Source organism: Nanorana parkeri, unplaced genomic scaffold, assembly GCF_000935625.1.
Source record: "Nanorana parkeri isolate BGI_ZX_2015 unplaced genomic scaffold, ASM93562v1 scaffold1094, whole genome shotgun sequence".
Lineage (NCBI taxonomy): Eukaryota > Metazoa > Chordata > Amphibia > Anura > Dicroglossidae > Nanorana > Nanorana parkeri.
The window spans coordinates 152159-160629 of NW_017307362.1; positions in this window are offsets into that span (position 1 = coordinate 152159).

Here is an 8471-nt window from a genome sequence, read left to right on the forward strand (position 1 = left end):
ACAAGCTGTACTCAATTTGAAATCATGCAGTGATATACTAAATCAATGTGACCTAGCTGTTTTGAAAGATCAGTTCCTTTCCATGCCTAGGGAATAACTGTTATATCATACATATACTTATTTTCCTAGAACTAGAACATTGGTCATTTTTAATGATTTAAGTGAAGCGATTTCTTTCTGATTCAGTAAACTGTAAATTATTATCTCTATAGATGACGTTTAGTCTAGCTACCTTTAGACTGTAGGTCATTCTTACACCTCCTTTTCCTGGGCTTTTATGGCTCTTTAATATAAAAGAAATCTGTGCTTATATTTCCCATTTCTTTTTCAAAGTTACCTTGTCATTTCACAGCAGAATGCTGCTTCAACAGATTCATTCTGGCAGCTCACTAGCTGCTGTAGCGTTATTTATATATTTGCTTACAGAAACCATTTATTTGTCTTGTTTAAGCACTTTAGTTCTATTTCCAAAACCATGTGTTACTATATAGGAGGCTAACTACTTTGTTTATTTTACCAGGCTGCAAGAAAAACTCAGGGATGGTAAGATTACCATATGAAAACTTAAAGGATACATACTCATTACACATGTTCAATAACATCTTTTCAAACACCTTAAGAAATCACTGGGTAGTAACTCTATGATCCCCTGCAGATTTTGTATGTTTGCCCACTTACAAAGAAATGAAAGGTCTGTAATTTTTATCATAGGTGTATTTTAAATGATAGAGACAGAACATCAACCAAAAATCCAGAAAAAACACATGATACAAATGTTATAAATTGAGTTGCAGTTCAGTGAGTAAAAAAAGTTTCTTTAAAAAAAAAAAAAGTTAGGCAATCCCTTGTATTCATCATGGCTTGGAGGCCTAAATGGAGAGGCAGAAGTTATTTATGTACAGTTAGTAGGGAGTGAGCAGGTTCTGCAGCCACAGGACAAAGTGTTGATTGGGCTATACCTTTACGAGGCAGGGCACATATGCCTTTTCTTTCTGGCAGTAGGATGGATGGCTACACAGCCATAGTACATAGAGGAGGTCATGAAGTGGCAAACCAAGCCTCCCTTATCCTCCTCCTTCCAGTATTGAGCAGAGCATTTTTTCCAGCAGCTGCAAATGCACTCTCTTCTTCCTCCCCCTTTACAGCTAATCCCATTGCTCCACAAACTGGCATGGAGGAGTAGGATAATTTTTATTTGAACATAGCATAAGTAAATTGATGCAGAAGGATGCTTAAGAATTCTTGTTATTGGATGTTGAGTAAGAGAACGCCTGGAGCATAGAGGGAGGAGACAACAGGAAGGGAGCAGCAATTGCCATTGATGCTTATGTAGCTGCAGTTTGCTGCCAAGTGGGATTAAGCAATGAGGAAGGTGGGGATTATGAGATAGCAGACCATACTTGGGTGCCAGAGATTGTAGAAAAGGAAAGTGAGTGAGAGGCGCAACAACAAGTCAGGAGAAGCTTGCAGAGGGCTGGAGGAAGCAGCCATTCTATTCTCACAGATGGCACTACCGCATGGGTGCAGGTCACTACAATCTGCAGAGCCGCTCTACACAGCTAAGCAGTCTAGGCCATTTTTACCATACATCTGCAGGTGACAACACCAAAGTGGTTTGCATCCTCTGCCTACAAAGTATCAAGAGTGGTTCCAGGCATTTGGACACGACATGCAAGGGGAGACACAAGATTCTTCCCCATAAAATTTGTTGAAAACAGCACACAAATGATAGAGTCTTCCTAGCAGGGACACAGACTCCAATAAAAAAACCCTGGGGGTTCTAATCCCTCACCACTCTATCCAAAACTAAAAAAAAATTTTGCCTTCAGTTATACTTTAGTTGAAGTCATCAACATTCTTCACATACTCCTAAACAGCAGCAGAATTGACTTTTTTTATCATGATTTATCACATAAACTGGTTTCTATGTTTTCTTTTTCTGGCATTATTTTTCCCAGAAAGCTCTTTCTTAAAAATCTACAATCTTCATTAACATTACAGAGGAATAGGCACAACTAATTGAATCAATGCACTCATAAAACTTTAAATGTCTTAAATGTCTTAAAAGAAGAGGGTATCAGAGCCATGAGATGTGTTTTCTTTTTACATTTTTGTGGTTGACGTTCTTTATTTCAGCCTTATCATCTCTCTAAACTCTGGTAGTTAATTCAAACTGAGTCACAAATGTTTTGACTTTCTTTGAAAATTATCTAATACAATGTAGAGAGTCTACTAAAGTTTTGTGTCTATACAGCTCAAAACTGTAGTTTTACCTTAACAATTAGCTAATGCTGGCCACACATGGATCAAATTTGAACCATTTACTGCTGAATCAGCTACATTTAGATCTGTGGGTGGCCCCCAGATTGACAAAAGTCAATTTTTCAATTGGCTTTTGTTGAAGGAGTCGGGTGGAAATTTGTCAGCTGAGAAGTGATCAAGGCCAATCAGCTGCAGTCTCCATTTGGGTATTCTAACAGCTGCATGTGCCTGTTAGCCTGCAGGCAATATTCCTTTACCCTGGCTCTTTAACATGGATGGGGGAATCAAGTGATTGTTCTAATTTAGCTGAACAAAGAAAACCTTAGGAGTCTATCCACTAAGCTGCCAAAGGATCTAGCCGTAGCTTCGGCTGATCCTTCGGCTAGCTTCGGCCCCAGGACCCCTGCGGTTCGGTAGAACTGAAGGGCTGCTGTACGTGCTATTCACTATAGCCAGTACAGCCCCCGAAGTCGGCCGAGCGGCTCAGTCGAGCAGAAGGCATATGCTTCAGTTCGACTGAGCCGAGGTAAAAGCCGAAGCTGGCCCGGCCGACAGCCTGCTACTGACTGCTGGATGGAGGCAGCCATCATCTCATGGCTGGCTCCAGCCACTTGCACAGACAGATCAGCGTTCCTGGTTACCAGGTAACCAGGGACACTGATCTCCAGACAGACCAACTCTCCCGGCCGCCCGGAAAGTTTTGCTCTGCTCGATCGAGCAGAGTAAACCTTTCCCTGCTCTGTTGTCTTTTTTTTTCTACCGACATCGAAGCCATTGGCTGCCGTCAGAATAATAAATAAAAAAAATCACCATAGGAATGCATAGCTATATTCCTATTGGCTATTTCAATTTGCAATCGCCAATAGCAAACTAGCTTTTGCACCCTCCCACTGCTGCTGTCAATCAGCAGAGGGGACCTGAAGTTCTCCATCAGGTCCCCTCTAGTGATTGACAGCAGCTGAGGGCGGGTGCAATAGCTAGTTTGCTATTGGCTATTGCAAAGTGAAATAGCCAATAGAAATCTAGCTATGCATTCCTATGGTGTTTTTTATTTATTTTTTATTCTGACGGCAACAAAACCGCCCGGCCAATAGAAAACATTTGGGCGGAGCTAGCTGTCACTGCTAGCTCCACCCAATCGGTTTCTATTTTATTTTTTACTACTTTTTTGACTGTTTCTCTCTTCTGCTCGGTATCACAGAGGTACCGAGCAGAAAAGCCAAGCCGAATGCCCCTCGGCGGCATTCGACTATTCACTCACTGCTGTTCGTCATCTATGAGAATAGGCCGAACAGCAGCGAGTAGCCTGCCGGAGGTTCGGCTGAGTTGAACTCCTTCTGCACTTCGGGTCGGCTAAACATGCTGAGCATGTTCGGCCGACCCGAAGCCAGCTGAAGCCACCCGATGTATGGCTGATTTCAGCCGATATACAGTGTTCGGCTCACTTTGCTTCGGGTCGGTTAGTCACTAGGCTGCCTACGGCAGCTTAGTGAATAGACCCCTTAGTGTTTGGCCTGCTTAAAGCCAAATAGATGTTGGTAAATGAAATTGATCTGACACACAGACATCTTTTAGAAAGCCTCCAATAGTATTAATATTAGCTCACGGTATTGTTTAGTATCCATGTTTTTGATACACAAAGAGTAGTCATGTTCATGGGGGTGCAGCTAGCACGGTTATTTTTTTAAAGAATTAACAAGCCCTAATAGATACAGTTACAGCATTTAAATATAGCCAGGCAATACTGTATAATTTAAAATATAATTGTTTGCTGCACATATTGTTTTCTGGTAATCAGAATGCAGCCATCAAATTTTTTTTTTGTGTAATGGGTAAAAAATGACAGAGAATTTCAGTTTGTATTATTTCGTTACTGTACCATGTAACTGTTATTGCTGAAATCTTTGTACTCTATTCAGCTGGATGTAGTCAGAAAAATAGGTGTTCTAAAGAACTTAAAAACTCCTGTATCACAATAGGCTTCCACAACATCAAAAGTGTCTTTGTAAAGTTCTTTTTTATATTCTGAAACAGATGGTAGTCCAAGGGGACAAGATCATGTGAGTAGAAGATGTTTAAAGCTGGACTCCAGACAGTCCTGTGTTGTGGCACCTCCATTTATTTATTAGAAACCCATATTTACAAACATGCTACAATGTTGCAACTGTTTCCAATGAACAAGTTCTTTCACGTTCAGGCCCAATTCACACTGACTTTCCTTTGTTCTTGGATTCCTGCCACAAAAACCTGCAAATTCTTGCAGCACGAATTCCAGGTGTCCCCGTTCAGATGTGGCCACTTTGCCCATTCACATTCATGACAGGGTGACAGGAACCAAATCTATCAGTGGCATGTAATTGTATATAGTACAATTACATGTTGACTATCCCAAGCCACATGTAATCTTACTGTAATTGTGTTTTTGATTGTTTGTGCACTGTTGCTTTAATACATATATAAACCATAGAATAAAATGTAATATATTGCAACTTACCAATCCCTAAATGTAGTGACTGCATTACTTTTCTTCTTTTCAGGCTTTTTTTCTTTATTTTCACCTGGTGATTCTACAAGTGACACACTTTCTGTCCTAGAGTGACAATTTTCACTTACCATACTGTATTTATAAATAAGCAGTATTGCCATCTCAGTATAGGATGTACAGTACTACAGAACACATCCTCTTCTCCTCTTCTTCATAACAAAAGGGGAGATGTCTACAGGGCCGGTGCTATACTATTTTATGCCCTAGGCAAGACCAGCTACTTGCACCTCCCAGCCCCTTTCCGCTGTGCAATCCCCATTCCCCTCCCCCCTGCACGACCACATTCTCCTGACGGCTACCTTCCGCAGGCGACAGGTGATTGTAAGCAGCCGGGGCAATAGCCAGACTGCTGTTGGCTATTTTCATTTGAAATAGCTAATAGCAGACTGGCTATTGAAACCCTCCCACTGAGCAGATGAGCAGACCTGAGAGAGAAAGCTGTCTTTCAGTTCCGCTCCTCTGCTCAGTGGGCGTGTATCGACTTTTGCAATTCAAAATAGATGGAGGGGGGTGAGTGTTTGAGGCTGTGCCCTAGGCAGCAGTATGCCCTAGGTGGCTGCCTAATGGAAGCACCAGCCCTGGATGTCTACAGTAAGAACTGGGAACAGTGTTAACTAATAACAGTTAGCACAATCAGAAAGAAGAGGAAGTTATCAGCTTGCAAGTTTTCTGGCAACATCAACAGATATTTTTTGCATTTATCAAGCAGATATAATAAAATGTTTCCATTTGTATATTTAGCAGACAAGAAGGAAACAAATAAGCAAAATTCACTGTTAGGGTTTTTATGCATTTTCATTTTTTAATTGAAATGTTAATTTTGACATATTTTTACGGGAAAAAAATAGTCTAGCAAGGGAGTTTTTTGGCACAAGTGCATGTAAAGGATAGTTGCGAGAAGCTTCCTAATCCTTCAGTCGCCATTCATAAAAACCAAGAAAAACCACATAAATGTTGCCTCCCCTATTGATCCCAATGCATTTTCCCAAATTTTGTTGTAACCTCCAATTGTTCCCTGAAATTTTAGAGTAGTTAAAACTCTCAGTTCTGCTTATTTCTACTCTTCAGGTTATTTTGTATACAGTCCAGAAATCTATCTGATTTCCAACTATCATTTTTACTCATTTCTTTTCTTGTTCATAAAAAAATAAACATCTTTTTTGAATGTATGCAGGCTTAATCAGAAAGTGAAAACAAAGGTTCTGTGCTACTCAAAAATGTAACCTGTAAAGTGTCATAGTCCAAAGGACCCGTTCTATATCAGTTCACATTACAAGCTGCTCAGTTTGCTTGATGAATCAGGAAAGATTAGCAAATATCCATTACTTTCAAATCTCTCTGATTTAGCTGGAATTTTTGAGGACTAATTGTAACTATCAGTTGTGCTGCATACTGTTTTTAATTACAGTTATGCAGACAGAGAAAATCTGTTATATTTAAAGAACTAAACCTTTGTTTCTTAGATCCAAAAAGACTTCAAAGCCACAAAGTAAGGGTTGGATTATTAACCCAGAGCTCCCTCTACAGGTAAAGCTTAGGTATGTTACTATTAAGTAACAAGTCTTGCTGAAAGTCTACACGTTGTAATTGCTTTAAAATACACAAGAAATGCTGCTGTTTAATTTAGATGCACATAGTCAGCATATTTATTTAATGATGCTTCAAATTTTTGCTTACATTTTTAGAATATAGCTCAAGCACTTAAACTTATATTTCATGAAAATGTTTTTTCCTGAATTTTAAAATAATTTTAATTAAGTAAATCCTCTGCTTTGCAAATAAACGTGCCCACAATGGACTTTTATTATGCCATAGCTAGTGACTGTACTAGCCTAGTAGAGGTTAATTAAGCAAAGCATGTCACAGGCAACTTTAGCTACAGACACCTTCTGTTTTGAAAATGTCACCCTAATGTAGAAGGGGAAACTACGTACTTCAAGTGATTCTGGTGTGAGGACATTTTAGGGTTACCATTGCTAGTCCTCTTTTGAAAATGTTAGTTGCCTGGCTGTGTCTGGCTTCCATACTTTTATGTCACAGGCCTAGAACAATCATGAGTGTCATAAAAGTGCCAGAACTACTTATCTCTAGATGTGTTCCAGGCCAGAGACTCAGTCAGCCTTTAAGCCAAAATATCATCATGACATTCTGGGAACTAACATCATAAAAGGAGAGTTCAGCAATGGTGGCTCCCCATGCCTTTCTCATGCCAGAGGCACTATAACACCCTGTAACTAACTAAAACATGTATTATCTCAAAGAATTATGCTTAAATATGTTACATGTTCTAAGGCAAAAGCAAAGCTGAATAGCATAAGATGTGCAGGTGCAGACAATTACCAGACCTTGTGGCTATTGCTTTTTAATACATCAGCTCTGAAAACTGAAACAACATGAATATGCACATAAGGTGCACTAGCATATTGTAGTAAATTTGCAGTCATTCTTTCAGAACAACAAGTATTGCCCTCACATGAAATTTAAACAGCAGAGTTGGCATGTAAAAACCAAGTCTGTACAATAACCTTTTGACCATGGACAGCAGTTGGAACTTCTGTCAACTGAAGGATTGTTGTAGTAGCCATTGAAACCTTTGTACTTGTTGGTCCCATATAGCAAAACTGAAAAAAACATAAATATGCACATAAGGTGCAAGTTCATAATGTTGTACAGTTTCAGTATTTTTTTAAAAACAACAAGTATTGCTCCGTACATAAAATTTAAAGAGGACAGTTGGCATGTAAAAACCAAGAGCCTTTTGACCACAGCCAGGAGTTGCAGGTTCTGCCAGCTGAATGATGGTAGTAGTAACCAATGAAACCTTTGTGCTTGTTGGCCCCAGATAGCAATTTGTGAGCTGCTAATTGGGACCTACAAACATGGAGATTGTAACAGTTAATAGAACTGCCAACCACGGGTCAACCAAGAGTGCAATTTTTATTGTTCTAATAAAATGTATTACAAACATACTATACTATGGCAGAGCACGTTTTTGTGCAGGTTTATGTTGTGGCTTTCTTACATTTTTCACCAATTTTCGATGCTCATTGTATTCAGGAACAATACTACATGAAATGCTCATGGATATCATTGAAGTCGATAAAACAAAAAAACAACATTGTAAGGGTATCACAATGCAATCACATGCAATCTTTGACTATGACTAGCGTATATATACAATTATATAACCTTATGCTTGCAAATGCTTTTTTGTAGTGATAAAAAGTGAGTGACCTGTTTGGTTAGAAGGAAAGAAGATACAGTACTCAAGTGAGTGTTCAAAATGTCATTACAATGCTTGCTGGTTAATATTTAGGACAAGATGAGATACATTATTCAGTCATAAATTTAACAAAGCCACTGTCAACACATAAGCCTCATCCATGGTGATTACATGTAAGGTCATTAATTGATACGTTTCTAGCCAGTTACTAGAAATCTAGTAGCATTCTCGGTTGGTGTTCATCAGAATATATCAGTGTTAAATCACATACCTCATTACAAAGCAACACAGAGCAATTGTCGCAACTCAAAAAAGCTGTATCTGTAGTGGCTGGATGTCATTGCTCCAGACTGGCTTCTTTATGATAAAAGGTAAGAACATGCCTGTGCAATGTGTTTTGGCAGGGCAAGGAATGTGGCAACACTGGATTAGGTGTGAAGC